Genomic DNA, 17,696 nt, shown 5'->3' with positions numbered 1-17,696 from the left:
GTTGATGTGTGACTGTGTTTATCATTCACGTAGATTCTTTAATGTTAAAGTGAGATCTAGCAATGATCTTAATGTTATATTGGAGTTCAAGTTAATTTTGGTATATACAAATTCAAACCCCCATCTTAGTATATATATGTGTCTAACATTTGAAGCCCAATTCATTTCCAAGCATATTGTTTAGAAGGATGACTAGAGTTAATACAATACCAAACAAGAATTTTCCAAGTCTCATCTCCCCAAAAGGCATGGGTAATCCATTTGGCATAGAATATTAGACCTTGAAATTGTGTGGATATAAGCCGCAATACTCCAAATTCTCATGGCAAACAACAAAACTCCCAAGCAACCCAATGAAAAACTTTGTGAATTTTTATGGAATCCCAACAAAAATCATGAAGAATATTTTCTACATTCATGCATGAGGCATTAGAAGGATCCCAACATGAGGAATAATAAACATGGGTAGCCACAAGAATCTTGGAACAAACTTGGAACTTGCCAAAGAGAGGGGTTTTGTGATCCAATATGTCATATTTTTTCTCAATTCTTATAAGGATGCTTGCCCCAAAGAAACATATGAATCCTAGAAAGAAAAAGGGATTGGACTAAGATTTTAAAAACTTCTCCGTGACAAATCCATTTTTAGTTGCATGGGTTAATCCAAGGGGGCATGGGAAGAAAGGATTATCTATAACATTGAGCATTATTGTTCATTAGATGGCTAAACCAAAACCTTTACAAAATATATCCAAGCATTTAAGGATTTAGATTTTTCTCCTCTTCAAGGAGAGTGAGGAATGAATTATCTACAAAGTGGCCATTACAATGTTGAGCTAAGAAGTTAGGTAAGATAATACGTTTGACTAGAATCCTTGAGACATGGAATGGTCTAAGAGATAAGAAAAACCTTTAGTCGCAATCACATAAAGAGAAAGGACCAAGGGACAACTTGTATGAATAGACCTACAAAGATCAAAGGCATTGGTTTGTTGGCCATTAATGGTGATGCAAGCTAAGGCATCAATAAAGAGCATGGTCATAGGTTGAATGAAATGAAACCCAAATCATAAAGATCATGTAATATATCTCCCTGATTATTTTTAAAGAAAGTTTGAATGCCAACATGAAATGGATGGTAATTGATTTTTTATTAGTTTTTTTTTAATAATTTGATCCTCTCTTTTCATGAATGTTTATTGAAAACATAATGCATAGAAAAGACATAATAACTATTATGAATTAAACCACATTTCATCACAACTTCTCTCTATGCAAAATACATTAATTATGAAAATAAGATTGCAATACAAAATGTGTAGACCTGGAAATAGGCAATTGATTGAATATTTTAGTTAATACAAATATGCATTGTCACTCTTCTTTACTTGCAACTAACTTAGAACGTTGGTCCAAGTTGTTCTTTCTACCAATCAATCTTCTCCTTAAAAATGTCTCACTGGAGAATGATTTGATAAGGTTCTTCCCTACCACCCTAGGTTTGAAAATGCTCATTAAAAAAAATTGCACATACTCCAAAGGGCACTATAAATGATAGGGCAATTTTTAAATTAATTACTTTAAATTAATTCTACCCTTCAAACTGCCTTTAACTCCCTATTCCCTTTATATATGCCTAAATGCTTCCATTAGATGAATTTGTAGCCATTTTAAAGGTATTTTATGCTTGCTTAGACCCCATGTGGCACAAAGGAGGATGTATGACCTACTACCTAGGGTGACTTGAGCTAGAAAATTAAAATCTCCAACAAAAAAGACAAACTTTATATGGATGCTTAGAATGAGCCAATGCCTAACACCAAGAAGCCAAAACCGATCTCTTTAAGAGAAATAAACAAAAATAAGGGTTTCAATATAGTTAGAAGTGGATGGCTAGCATGAAGAAAATATCCAAATCTTGCAAACTCAAACAACTCTCCAAAATATCCATTAAACATGCAAAATTATAAAAAGAATTCCAAATAAAAAACCTCACATATCTCGTTTTCATCAAAACCCGCATCATAAAACTCAAGAAAATCACTGAAAAGACTAACTAAATACCAACAACCAGCTAAAGTGTATCTTGTACCACGAAAACTAGACTAATTGTTGAGGATTTTTGTCCTCAATAATCCAAAGGTCTCTTCAAATTCATTTCAACATCTATTTTGTGTGCAATTTCACAATTAGAGAATGAGCCCAAATCCCAATATATAGACTTAAATGGATAAATTACGGTAAATTCGAATATTCAAATATAAGATTCCCTCAAAAAATGATCCCATGTGACATTTTAAACACAACTTATGTCTCCCAAGCCTAGGTGCCCCTTTTTGGAGACACGATTATAAAATATTAATCACATAAGTTTTAATATTAAAGTCACTTTTTCAAACACTTAAGTGAGAAATACAAAATATTATTTTCTTATTATCACTAAAACTTGCACCCTTTGCTAAGATGTCAACTCAACAAGCTTGTGACACATGGGAACATTCCTAGGCTATGAGTAACCTATAGTGAGAATGGACCTCCAGAGAAAGGGTTGGAACCCTTGATACCTCACCTAATTCTATTTTACTAATGACTTTGTAGAGAAAAGAGTAGGGAGGAAAAACATGTAAATGAAAATTAATCCTAAAGGTGATGCACCAAATGATTTTATGAACTTTATACAAATGGAAACACATAGAAAACTAGTAACAAAAGCTTATTCTTGCACAACTCAAAACTCATAAACTTTGCAACAACAATTTATAAGAAGGCCAAATACTCACTATCCTAGTAGGATAAAATATGTTTTTCTCATAACTTGAGATTGATTATATTATTGACACAACTTATAACCTACTAATGTGTATGTAATTCTTCATAAAGGTGCCACTATGAGACACAATTACAAGGATAAAGACATCACATTAAATTGCATCAATCACCAAGTACACAATTAAAAAAAAAATGAGAAGGCTAACACTATTCTATTACTATCAAAAGGTGTTACAATGTTGTATTACTCTATGAAAATGAGTTACAAACTCTTCACCTCTGCTCATGAACTCTTAAAATTACAAGTAGCACAAGATGATTTAGCAAGAACTAACTTCAAAAATGAAGTTTGAAGCATATTTATGCATTTTCAAACAGTTACATGAAAAATAGCAACTAAAAATTACTTGGGTCGGATGCCTCCAAAAAATCCCCAAAATAGCAACTGAAACTTCTTCAAAAGAGCTCCCACGTGTGGAAAAAGTCAAGTGTGACCTTGTCAAACATGAAGACTCCTCACAAAGCACTTAACCTCCTCAAACTAACTCATAAAGAGCCCCTAGATACCCTCCACTTGTCTACATTTGTTCCTAACTTCCCTATATCCTCTCTCCTTCATCAATTTTGCAACAATAAGCTTTAATAACCTTTTTGACTATTTCCTAAAGCATTCAAACACTACCTTAAAATAAATGTATGCTTAAAGTGACAAATATTATATCACTTAGCAAAAGTTTACATGAGAAATGAGAAATTCGATGCTAAGCTATATACAAGGCGTAATATTATTTTCCAAAGGGAAAATAAATGGAGACAATATTATTTTAGAAGAAAGGCAAAAAAAATGCCCAAGTGCTTTTTGGGAATATTAGGGTCACAAACCTTAATGCACACATTTCATCTCTTTTTGGCATTCAATGGCTTTCATTTTGTTCTGTGTTGAGCACCACCAAGATTCTACTTGTAGATGAGGGTTTGATGAAGATTTTCGTAGGGTTTCTTGAAGCTTTCCTTGACAGAGAGTTGCCTCTATTCATGCCACTATAAGTGAGCTTTGTTACAATGAATGATAATGCTACTTCGAACTCCATTTTTGAATTTGTCTCTTATAAACTTTGATACATGATACTCCCTTTGTTTTACTAGCTATCTTCATATTTCATCTTAATGAAGATTACCAGGCTCTTGTTGTATAGTGCTAAAAGTTGCCTTTGACAGTGAAAAGGGTCATTGTATATTTACTTTAGCAACACATTTGTTGTCTTAGACACTTTAACAACCATATATTCTTCAAAAGATGCCCTTTTTAGTTTATATTTTATACTCAGTCATACTCTATGTTGTCATAGTTAACACTATATTTTCTATTAATCTTCAAATGCTACAAAAGGGTGACTGTTCATTGTATTTAGGTTTGTGGCAAGCCTCAACTCAATGGTGGAAAAATGGTGGTGAGACTGCTCTGTGTGCCTTATAGTCTTTGATAGCCTTTTGATGACTCTGAAATGACTATATTTTGTCTTTTTAATCAATTAAGTGGCTGCTCTTTGAGATTTTGTCCTTTATTGGGATTGCTATGGCTTATTGACAATGATTAATGCATAGATGACTATGTCTAACTGCTGCAATATGATTCTCTTTAATCACCGCTATTGTATTCTTCACCTTACTTATGACTTGTCTTAATTCATTATGAAGTTTTCTGATTGTGATTTGCTATAGGTATGCTTATGACTGAGATCCATGGACAATCTTTGCCTCATATGATGGTCACCTTTTCTTTGAGAGGATTTAGAATTGTCAATACAGCCCTTTGACAATTTTGCTAACTTTGGAAGTCTGCAAACTTGCCCTAGAACTATGATGCACTCTATTATGAATACACAATGATCATCTTGTTTACTATATTTCTAAGTTGCTTTCTATTCTTGCAACCTTCTCTTTACTATGGTCTATGTCTTTTGTGAGCATGACCACATCTTTATTTTGTTGTTCCTCATGACAAGGCTGCCTTAATGCCTTTACATACTACATGTGACTGCTAGTGTTCATTGAATGCACTGTGAATAGATGTCATTTATATGAATGCTCATTGTGCTTGAGATCACTTCCTACTGTATTGACTATCTTCTTCCACATACTGCAACATGGCCTTATGAAATTCACTTTTCTATGTATTAGGGCCTTACATTATGCTCAATGCTCTTTGTAATACTTTTTCCATTATTCAGGCCTTTGTCAAAGATCTGACTACCAAATCTCTCTCTAAGACTGTTATTTTCCCTTTCTTCAAAGACTTTGGTGCCTTGTGAATGGAAGATGTTAATGATGTTTATTTTCTTTTCTTTTCACTGTATCATCCTTATCACTGTAATCTCATTGAGCAATTATGTGTTGCTTATGATAGAGTCTTCACCAATTCACTATCCTTGGTGATATATGGCTGATTGATTAGATTACCATGGTATAGATGATGTACACTTACCTCTGCTAAAACACAAAATGATAACACACTAGGCTCAACCCTTGTGGGAGCCTCATTTTACTCTACATGTTATAACTTATAATATCATTGTGAACTTGTAAATCATTTCAGTGATGATCATAAAACCTATATCTACACAATAAACACACATGTTAGATAAAACAAGGAAGTTTAGATTCTAATGGATATTGATGATGATTTTCTTTGCTCCCCTCTCTAATACATGTGATGATTGCATAACTTATCTAATTCCTTATGAGAGAAAATTATATCCTTGTTGATGTTACATATGAACTGATTAGGCATCTTGAGCTCTAACACCACTTTCAACTCTTGTAGGCACTTCTATAACAACATAGCAACTTCTGAAGCAATCCAAGTGGAAGAAAACAAAGATTCAATAACTCAACCTTGGGGTTCGGCATTTAGGAAATGATGGATCCCTATTCTTTTCTTATGTTCTTCATTTTAAAATATATATTTTTCTTTTATGATACATTGAATCAGTTACTCCCACAACTTGTATGGGACAATATACATTTGACATTTATGAATAAAGAAAGCCATTTTTATGTAAAGTTTGTATATTTTTCTTTCTTGTAAATCATTTGCATGACATGGAAAGACTTCCATTTAATGTCCATATATGTGAAGGAATAAGAATATATGCTAAATGGCTCTATTCCACCAAGCAATCCAATTTTTAGGCTGAGTAAGTTGGGCTTCAATGTTCCACACTTTCCTTATGTGGGCCAATGAGAGTTGATGAACCAATAGAGAAGTATTTTGAAAATATGAGTTTTACAACTCTAAGGAGGTCCCACCTACCATTGACCTTTTAATCAAATGAGGAAGCAATTTGATAGGTTGATATATAGCAATGGCTCCACTAGAAACAAGAAATATTAAGGAGAAAAAGGATTATGCAAAAATCATCACATGATCCAAGCAATTAAAGATTTTATCAAGACAAAACCATAAGTTATTCCATGTATACCAATGGACCTCATTATGGAAACCCATTTTTGGACTTAAAAAACTAATTTATTATGCATGTAATACCACACCTCTCTCTCACCAATTATTTAGTGCAAGGTTAATGTCAAGTATTTATCATATGCACCATCTCAACCATATTAAAGTCACTACACATAATCCAAGCAGCGACTAAATAAATAATTCAATGCTACAAAAGAGATCTCTTGAGCACATTATTAAAAGCATAAAAAAGAATGATTTATTGGCAATATGTGTCATCATTGATATCAACCCGATGTTTAACAATATATGATTGTTTTTTTCATTGATGATATGGTGATTGGTTGGATAGAGAGATACTGCAGTTATTGAGGAAGTGATGATGGATTTGTATGTTCATTTTTGTCGATGTATGAGGAGTTGATTGCCGGTTCTCATTATATTTTTCATGATTGATATGAAGAGATTGATGTAAAGAATAGATGTATATTAGTTGTAGATAGTTTGTGGATATTATCTACCCTCTTAGTGTCTCATATCTACACTAAGTATCCTAAGTTGATAAAGTTGATGATGTTAACAATCTAGCTAATGACAACAATATCAAGATAAGGTGTAGATAACTTGAGAATAAGATGAGGATTAGATTCATGACAAAAAAATGAAGATATTGTATTGACTAAGAAGGTGATGTTTCTAAGACTCTTTGGTGCTTGGAAGTTTGTTAAAGAAAGTTGGTGCAGAAGTATGTATTGATGTGTGTTTAGAAGAATACTCTGCATTCCTCTGCATTTGTTCATATGGTATTCCAAACTTGGATATAATGTTTATTCTTTGTGGGCATTGCACTCCTATATTTTTCAAGCCCTTGGGGTTGTAGCTAATATGGTTGGTGATTGCAGTTGGCTGACAGTTTGGTTGTCTGCCACAATTGGTCTAGGAAATAATTCACATTTATTTGCATTGATATTTCATGTGCTATAGCTTGGGAGACATATTTATGACATCTTTGGTGTGTCTTAGTCCAATTTTTAGAAGTTGGTGTTATTTGCAAGCAGTGATAATGTTGTTTTGTATTTAATTGGCTCTTTGGAATGAAGTGTTTAGTGTCAGTTTTGTTGTGCTAGCATGATATTGAAATGGAAAGATGAAGGATTCGAGAATGTTTTTGGATGTTCAAGGAACATCTAGGTATGCTCTGCATGATGCTAGATGGTATGTTTGATGGTGCATTGTGACTGGAATGTGTGTTTCAAGGTAACTGCTTTGGTCCTGCCAATAAGAGTTGCTCTTTATCCTACAGTGAATCCTTGGGTGTCTCTACTTTCCTTAAAGAATTAATTATATTGGTTCAGAGTCTTACCTTAGCTTGTGAGGATTTTAATTAGGGTTATTCATTTGGAAGCTATGTTTTGTGCCAACTAGTGATGTGTTGCTTGGTATATTTATGCATTACCTTGTTGTTGACCTTGGAGGATGTGTGCCAACATGTGGATTGTTTTAATTTGCTTAGAAAGAAGTGATGTGATTTTTTTAGGTCTATATTTCCTAGATTGGACCACTTTCACCACAATTATGTTTTGGTGGTCATCTTGATAGGACCTATGTTTTTCTTTTGCTTCGGCCGACCTAATTGATGTTTTGAATGAAGAAGAAGGGATATATAGAAGATCAAAGTGATGTTGAGCATGTGGACGAGTGTGTAGATCAATATGTGTGATTCTCGTACATTATTATATCATTTGTAGAAGTGAGTGATGTGCAGTTGTGACAAAGAAAGTGTATAGATTCAAGGACATTTTCATACTTGGATATTTTTGGAGGTAATTTTGTTGAAGGCCTATTCCTTTTTTATTCATATATTCATGCACCTTGCTTGGAGACAATGAGTCTTCTTTGCAATTTTTGTATCTTTCCATGAGGCAGTGCTTCTTAGCATATTAGTCATTTGTATCTTGCCATGGGATGGTGCATCTCAACCTAGAATTCCTTTAGGGATTAGTGTGCTTCCTTGGAAGTGAACCTAAAACTATATTGCGATCATTTCATATATTGTGAGTTAAATCTCACCATGGTTTTTCCCTATTTGTTTTTTCCACATAAATATGGTGCTCTCTTGTGCATGGTGATTCATTGTTTCATCTATCATTATTGTTGATAATAATAAGGATAACTTAGTTATGGATTGTGAAATAATGTTAAGTATTTGATGTAGGTTGATTCACCCCCTCTCGGTCCTAAAGCGTGTTCATCAATTGGTATCAGAGATAAGTTCCTAGATAGAAAAAGCTTAACTTCTTGAGGTAGGTTTGGGATGGCACAAGATGAACCTTGCAAGATTCCCAAGTTTTATGGCATAAAATAATCCTTCTGGAAGAAGAGGATGCAATCATATTTGAACTCTATGGGATTTGGAATTCGGAACTTTGTTGTGGATGGTTATACTCCTCTCTCTACTCTAGATGAGATCAAAGTGTATGAGAACAATGGAAAGGTAAGGAATGCAATCATAAGTGGTTTTCCTGATTAAAAACTCTTGAAGGTGATGGACGACAAATCTGCCAAGGATATCTGAGAGAATCTTAGGAACATAAATGAAGGTGACAAGAGGATAAATAAAGTCAATAAAGAATCTCAAAAGTAGATTTGAGAGCTTAAGAATGTCAAAAGATGAAAATATTTATAGTTACATACACTGGGTGATTGAAGTTGTTAGTGGAATCAAAGGTGTTGAGGGAAAATTGGATCAAGATGAAGTAGTAAATAAGGTACTCATAACTCTCCCTAAATCCTTCATTCCTAAAGTGTTTGGTATTGAAGAAAGTGGAGATTTGGACACACACAAAATGGATCAACTCTATGGAGCACTCATTTCCTTCGAGGAGACATATTGAGCTATACATTTAAAATAAGGAAGTTGCATTCAAGGCCAATAAGAGAATGGAAGACAATGTTGATCTTGATGATGAATTTGATAATGGAGAAGCAAACTTTGTATAAAGATTGAAGAAAGGCATATGTAAATATAAAGGTAAGTTACCCTTGAAATACTTTAATTATGGTAGAATTGGTCATATGCATCTAAATGGACTTTCAGACAAGATAATAGTAAAAGAGGATGTGATAAGAGAAAATGGGACAAACATAATAGAAGTTTCTATTAAATACATCATTTTTAACAATCCATGAAATTATGATTTATGATTACAGATTTGATTGTGTTGTATTTTTTTTATCAATGTTTTGGATCACTCTTTGTGATCCATCATTAGGATGAATAAGTGCAATCAGAGTAAGATAAGAAAGAACCAGACCAAAGCAATTAAATAAAATTAAGGGAAGAAGGGGGTAACACACCAAATGAGGCCAAAAATAATAAACCAGAATTGACGAAACAAGTGAGAAAACAAGACTTAAAAATGAATAAAAAAGAGAGGTAAATAAAATAAAATAAAATAAAAAGGACATACAAAAATGAACAAATAAAGGGTAAAAAAATATTAAAAAGTGAAAAGGAAAAAATAAACTAAATAAGAGGGATATATTCATATATAAAGACTAAAAATGTAAAAGGTATGTACTTAAACATGTACATGTGACAATCTATAAACATAAATAGGACTAAGAAAAAACTAAAAGACATGAAAAAGTACCAAAATAAACAAATACAAGTAAAAGTATATATGAATACCTAAATGATCAAAATTAAAATAAAGGGGAGAAAATAAGAGAGAAAATTCATTCACGAACTAAATAAAATAAAATAAATAAATCACTAAATATCTACTTGGATAAAAAAAATGCAAAAAGACACAAACACCCCTAAACAAAAAGAAAACATAAAACCGATACAAACAAGAAAAAACTAAGGAGAAAAGAAGGAAAAAAATATTGCAAGAGATGGAGAAGGACCCTAGATGCAAGAGGGAGAGGAGGGGGAAGGGGAACTAAATAAGGGAGCTAGGTATGGAGTAACCAAGGGGAAGGAGGGAAAATGGAGGGGAATAATAGGTCGAGGGGAGAAAGAACACAAGAGGGTGAGATGCTACAAAGCTCAAGACAAGTCGGGAACAAAAAGTGGTGGGGGAGGGGGGAGTAAAAAGAAAGAGGAAACATAGGGAGAAGAAGAACATTGGAGACTTGGGAAGGATGGTTATGGGAATTTATAAGGTTGGAAAGTAAAGGGTACCAAGAGAAACTCAAACCCTATCCATCATCGTGATTAAAGTATTAAGGGTGTTTGTTAATGGCTATAGATTCTTTGGGCTTTCTGTTGAAGAATTTATCCTCTTTAAACACAATTTGGGTATTTTCTAGGCAAATGTGGTTCTTAGTGACAAAGGAATGCCCGACTAAGGAAAATTTAGAGACACACTCATGCTTAATATCAACATAATGCTCTTTGATCCTAGTACTAAATGAGGGACCCATTTCACCAATTAAGGTCTGTTGCATGAACATATAACCTTGTAAGCTCCTAAGTCTAAAAGGATGTCTCTAGTCTTTAAGAGATGGGATGTGAATTCTTAGAGTATAGATAGGCTTGAAGGGATAATGAAGGCCTTTCTTACTAATTATCTTGGAGATTTTATGACAAATGCCTTCAATATAGGGAAATGAGTCATAAGGTATGGGAGAAGATTGGGTTGAAATATGGTTGGGTAAGACACAAGACTTGGCTTGCTTGCGGGCTCTTGCAATCTGTTTGCTCTTATACACATGCAATTTGAAGACTTTACGTAGATGGGAAATCTCATGTTCTAAGTTTTATTCATCACAAATGAAAAATCCCTAATAGATAGGGTTTTAAGGATTCCTTCCTTTTGGGTAGAGTGGTGATGGGAGGAAGAGAAGAGGTAGAGGTCAGTGTGAATCACTTTGTGTAAAACTTGAAAAGGAAGAGAGCCATATTCTCTTTTTTATTACAAAGAAATTAGCTACTCATCTAAAGAAGAAGAAGGTGATGATTCAAATGATCATTGTTTATGGCTATAAAAATAGATAATGTTGGTGTATTGTCATAAATTGTACACCCTTGCTAGGGTGGTACAATTTCACACTTAGGTTAGCACCCGCCTTAGTGTGTCTTGCATCTTGCATTTCTAATTTCCCTTTAAGAATTTATTTAATTAATTAAATTAAATCTAAAGTCATATTTCATCGCTCCCCACATTATAAAATTGGGCCCTTTACCCTAAGTGTGCCCCTTTTTTATTTTACTCCTTCAATAAATCATTAAATCATAAACACTAATTATGTTCTATTTCGACCTTTAAGGCCTGATTTCGCATATCAAAACACCTCAAAATCAACTGTAACTTTGGGATTCACTCTAATATCATCATATCTAACGACCCTAAAAATTTGGTGAAAAGTTGGTCGGACTGTGGCGGGAGTGCACATGGTCCTTGACTTTTTTCCCAAAAAATTTGGGAGCATAATTCTATGATATTATAATGCTTAACCCCAAAACATTGGCGGGAAATTCAATTCCTAGGTCAGACTAAAGATAAAATTAAGTCGAAATTAAGATCTAGGGTTTCATACATAAGAGCTCTATTTCTTCATTTGAAGGGATGGAAAAGAATCGAATCTAATCAAAAATAGGAAAAGGCTATTGGAGCAAGAATAATGATCCTTCTATGTAGTGAAAGAGAATCCTATATGGAGTCTTCAACAAAATTCAACAACATTCAACAACATTTCATCAAGCATTCATCATCATTTAGGAGCCTTGAAGACATTGAAGAGTAATAGGAGATCTATTGGCAATATCTCTCCCTTAGGGGTTGGGTATGATTTCATGTTGTTTTCATGTCTTTTCATGAGCTTCATTACATCAATTTGCATATTTGCATTCATGCTTTAGATAATTTACCATATTTGGTTTGAAGCATTGTCATTTACATTCACATTTAGGTTTTACTCTCATGTGTAGGGTAGCTCTAGTTTCATTCATCCTAGGGTCTTGCACACACACAAGATTCATGCACACACTATTTTATTATACCAATCAACTATTTGTGGAGGTAAAAATCACAAACACAAGGGTTTGACCAAGGAAAAACCCTATATATCCACCCAAACCTTCTCTTTTCAGTTGCAGGTGTAGAAATAGGCATCCAGAAGCAGTTTCAGATCAGGAAAAGGCACCAGAACCACCCAGAAGTCTCAAATTTGTAGAAAAATGTCAAGGATAGGGGTGTGGCACCCTAGTCCTACCCAGGATAGGGTCATGGAACCCTGGTCCCCCTCAAAATCAGTCATTTTTAGTATGTTTCAAGTTCAGGACCTCTAGATTCCATCTCTCCAATTACAACTCTCTGTCATATTCTTAGGGACAGTGGTGTGGAACCCTGGTCCTGGTCAATTTGTAGCATCAGGTACACATCCAAAAATCCTCCCCCTTTCATGCTTTTAGTATTTGAGTTTCAGATCTACAAGGTTGTGTAATTTCAAGTTCATTGGTGCTTCATTCTTTATCTCCTAGTCTAGTTGATCATTCAAACCCTAGTTTTTCTCATCATTTGCAACAAGAGTGTTGGCATTTTGGTGCATTTTGTATGACTGGTGAATGAAATGGTTGTCATTTTTGGCAACATCATCTTCTAAGTCTTCATAGTCCATCGGTAAAGAAGTAAAGGATAACCGGTAAAGAACAAGAGTTCTTATTCCTATCGACAATGAGGTAACCGACTAAGCAGTGAGTAGACTGGCACACATGAGGTCAACTAGATAAGCAGTGAATAGATTGGTACAGAGGAGGATAATCAACTAAGTAGATAATAGACCGGTATACAGGAGGTAACCAGTTAGGCAAAATTTGATCGGTACATCGACATAATAGGAGTCTCAACCGACAGACTTGGAAATGTCCAGTTAACATCCAGTTGAACTGATAGTCTTCCCTTTTTCAACCAACAAACTTATCAGCATGAAGGACTATTGTGATTGATATTCCTGGAATAATTTATGGAGAATAATTTATGGCGCGGTAATAGAATTTTGAATCTGATGTTCTGGAGGGAAAGTTCGTGTCAGAACCAAAGGCTAATATATTCACACAATTCATTCTGAGAATGTTGTTGTCAAAGTGAAAGAGATTGGTGAAACTAAAAAATAGGGGGAGAAGAACATAGTGCAGGTGAAAGAGGTATGAAACGGTGAAGCCGACACCGATTAGTAGAATAGAGTATGCAGAGTAGGTCTATGAGATAGAGGTAGTGTCATCAGATAGATAAATCATCCTTGTTGCCTTCTAACAATTGCAACATTGTAAATCCCTTACCAGGGTGAACCTTAACCGATTCTTTATGTAAAATCTCTTAATAGAGTCACTTCAAATATGACTTTGTAAAATCCTCTAGCAAGGTGAACTTTAATAGGTTCTAAGGTATTCTTAACTGGACACTAGTCACTCTTAACAGGGTGATGTTCTCAGAAAGAACAAATTGTAAGCTCTTAACATGACACTCTTTTTCATTGTAGTAAGAGAGATTGTGGGTTATCCCCACCATGGTTTTCTCCCTCCAACCAAGGGTTTCCACATATAATTACCTATGTTATGTGATATTTATGTGTGCATACAAATCTCTTTTCTTTGATGCTATTTTCTTTTATGATTTACACAATGTTTAAGACAATGCAAAGGACAGTTGCAGACCGCTCAGTTTGATTGGTTAAATTATGAGTAAATTGCATTGATTGATTCACCCCCCCTCTTAGTCACTGGTTAAATACTAACTATTGGTATCAGATCCTTGGTCCTTTGAAGAAAAGCTTGACAACTTAAGGAAAAGATCATGGAGGAATACCGGTATTAGAAATAGATTGATGAAGCCAATGAAATTATTGCTCAGATGAAAGAAAGACTGAGAAAATCTCTTGCTAAAAGAAAGGAACTAGCTCTACAACTAAATGAGAGTCAGGATATCATAGATAAGCTCTTTGAATAGAGTGGATCTAAAGAAGCAGTCTTAGAACTCATGGAAAAGAACAAGAAGCTGATTGAAGATATCACACATCTCAAAAGAGAACATGAAAGTCAGGCCCTGAGAATGACTGAAATACTGGAAGCTAGCAGAAATGTTGATGAATGAAAAAGAGATGCAGAAGAAGCTTTGTCAAAGGCTAAAAAAGCCAAAAGGCTTGCTGAAGAAGCTGTTGAATATTTTATTTATAATGATAATAAACCATGAGTTCATGCTGAAGCTATAGAAGTTTTCTAAAACATGATTAAGTGTACCCTTAAAGAGTTCCTATAAAGACCTTTGAAAATTTCATTGACATTAGGTTCACAACCCCTATCGGCCAAATTTAACCATCGGATGAACAAAATAAACTCTCACCAAAAGGATTAGTTTCATCGAAAAGATGTATCTGTTGTGTCGAAGAAATTGTTAAATGATTCCTCGATAAAATAAACCATCGAAGGGACTATGGCCATGAGTAGACTCGAAAGGGCTTCGCCAAAGTCATTGTTTCTATCGAAAAATACATTGAAGGGCCAATAGTGATACTATTTCAAAGAGATGTGGGCTTCAAAGAATTGATAAAGCAATAGGCCAATGTTTAAAGTCTTTTTGACAAAGTAAAAAGTCATCGAGGAAGGTTGATCATCAATGGAAGGGTTTTTGCTCTTGTCGAAACAAAAAGTTTCATCCACACGACAGTATCGAGTGAGATTTGGAGATCACTCATCGATAACTAGTCATCGATAAGACTCGGACATTGGACAAGTTGTTCCAAGGTGTAACGATGGGATGGGTTTCATCGAGAAGTAAAATGACAAAAGCTCAAATCAGAGTTAACCACTCGGGATAAGAAGGAGTGGGACCCATTTTGATGAAATACAATGTTTCAATGGAAGCCTAAAGCACAAGGGTGAAAGCAATGTTCTCATCGAAACAAAAGTGAGTTTGACGAAAGAAGACCTTTCGATGAGAAAGAAATGAACGCTGCCAAAAAACAAGGTTTCATCGAAGTAAACGGTAGCATCTTGCCTGCTACTAAACATCGAAGAAAGGGAAAAGGAACCGTTAGAAGAGGCAATTATTTTCTATCGTGAAATCATTCCAGAAATAAATGAAGTCCCATCTTCATAAATTCAAAACGAGTAAGTTCATGACCGTTGCATAACAGATGGATGTAATCGATGAAACTACTACAAAATCATAATAAAACAATAGGATAGAGGGCAATTTGGGAAACGTTGGCTAAGAAATTCACAGAGTTTTTCAAAGAAAAAGTAGAAGGCCCAAATCTCCAAGAAAGTTCCTCAGTCCCGAGATCTGAAATTATAATGGAAGCTACTTGGTCTAAGAAAACTAGGGCTAGGAAGCCTAAGGAAACCCAGTCTGCAGAAGAAAAAAAAAAGAGGCAAAAGAAGGAGGGTCGCCCATTAGACCAGGATCTGTTAGATCAATTCCCCACCTCGAGCCATTGATCAAAAAAGATTAAGACAGAGGATGAAGGCTTAGAGGACAAATTTGATAATTTAAGAGACATCTGGACATAGATTAGAGGGTATGAGCTGTTCATCTTTGGATATGTATGAAGGAACGCTCCAGAACCTGTAAATAACTTGTGGAGATTGAATCTTGGGAAGTTGGCAGTACCAAATGACTTTGTGAATGTCGAACTTATGAAATCTCTAGCCAACAATTATGACCCCAAGACAAAAACCATATATGATTTAATGGGGAAGCTAATAGTGTCCATCACCAAAGAGGTTATAGAGAGTGTATTTGATTTGGATTGGGGGTTTTAAGAGAAGATAGATACCGACAAGCTTACCTGGGAGTATTTTAATATGGAAGATATCTATAAAAGGTGGAGACTCCCTATCCATAGACCAAAAGTTGCAAGATTAATAGTGCCATTCGGTGTAGGAGATAAAGCTCCTTTTGATGTCAACCTTTTCTTTCCCTATTTCAAGTATACATATTACTGTGTGGCCCAGGTCTTAGGAATTGAAGCCCACCCTTTGATGGATATAATGGCTATGATAATTTGTGCAGATTTGCAGTCAAAGGATCCTAGGATGTTTGATTTTGCTGCTTATCTGTCTAAGGCCATGAATTATGGTTTAGAAAAGTTGAAGGGAGATATGATCAATGTCCACTTAAAATATTACTCTTTCCTCATGCATATATTACTAAGTATTGGACAAGATAACGGGTTGTGGCTGGACGGGTTGTGTGTCAGAGCTTATGACAAAGCCAGAGTGAGGAAGCTTGTGCAGCTATGGTTGTCTTCATGGGATCAAAGATACAACAAGAGTCAGTATTGGCATTTTGAAGAGTTCTTTGTTAAGACACTGTACAGATTGCTGGGGTATCCATGTAATCACTCCATATCTCCAGAAGTTCAAAGATTCCTCAGACCCAAGGAGTTATGTGAGGATACTTTGATTACACATAATTAGGGGGATTGGTATTGTTTTTTGGATTATACTTAGATAAGGGTGTATGGGTTTGAGGGAAAACCCTATTTGCTGCCTATCACAGTGCCTGATAGAGTAGCTTACCTTGAGATTATCAGGCAATTGTCAATAGCTAGTTCCAAACACTTGACGGATCATGGAAAGTAGTCTATAGTTCCTGGGTTATTGGTTTTCTTAGACTTCATTGTTAAGAGTTCAAAGAGCTATGGCTTGTTGCAGAGTAAATTAGGTTATTATAATATGGTATAGGGTGATCCCAGACCAAATTTTGACCTCAAGGGTTACATAAGAGAAGCAAGAGCATCACAAATATTAAGGGCTAGAGAACATGTCCCATTGATGCTTGATGACTTTATCGAGAATATAGAAAGGCAAGAAGCCACTGAGAAGAGGATGAAATATGACAGAGTGTCCAGAGCATATGAATGGAAGCTTGGTAGAGGGAAGATAAATGAAGATATTATGCAGGAAGTGGATGACCCCTTAGCTAGAGCCAACAAACTCATTGAACATGAGTTGGAGATTTTAGAGGGTGTTCCTGCGTAGGTCTTTATGGACATAAAACAAAACATCACGGATACAAAGCCTTTGCCACACATGTCTCCCCGATCGATTCACCATGAGAGGAGTATCCACTAGGATACGAACGTGATGAACATATGAATCTGGCAACTGGCCACTATGACATCCAGGAAATCAATGATGTCAGGTTGCTGGAGCATGAAGAATTTACTTTAGACAGTGACTTTATTCACACCAAGGAATTTAATACATTCCTATGCCAGCACAAAGGGGCATTGGTCAGGGCCAACACCAAGGGGAAAATCGAGGAAGAGATGCTCAAAATACTCTAGGAAGAAGTGGACCAAGCCATGGAGGAAATGACGTTTGAAAGAGGAAGGCTATTGCTCAAGGATGCTGGGGTACTGATATACTCAGGATGGGACATGAGATCTTCCTTATTGTTTGATAGTTTTTTGAAGAAAGAGGAGCCAGATAAGCACTTCATGCCTGATGAAG

This window comes from Cryptomeria japonica, chromosome 11, assembly GCF_030272615.1.
Source record: "Cryptomeria japonica chromosome 11, Sugi_1.0, whole genome shotgun sequence".
NCBI classification, from domain to species: Eukaryota; Viridiplantae; Streptophyta; class Pinopsida; order Cupressales; family Cupressaceae; genus Cryptomeria; species Cryptomeria japonica.
Note: the sequence above shows the minus strand (reverse complement) of the source record.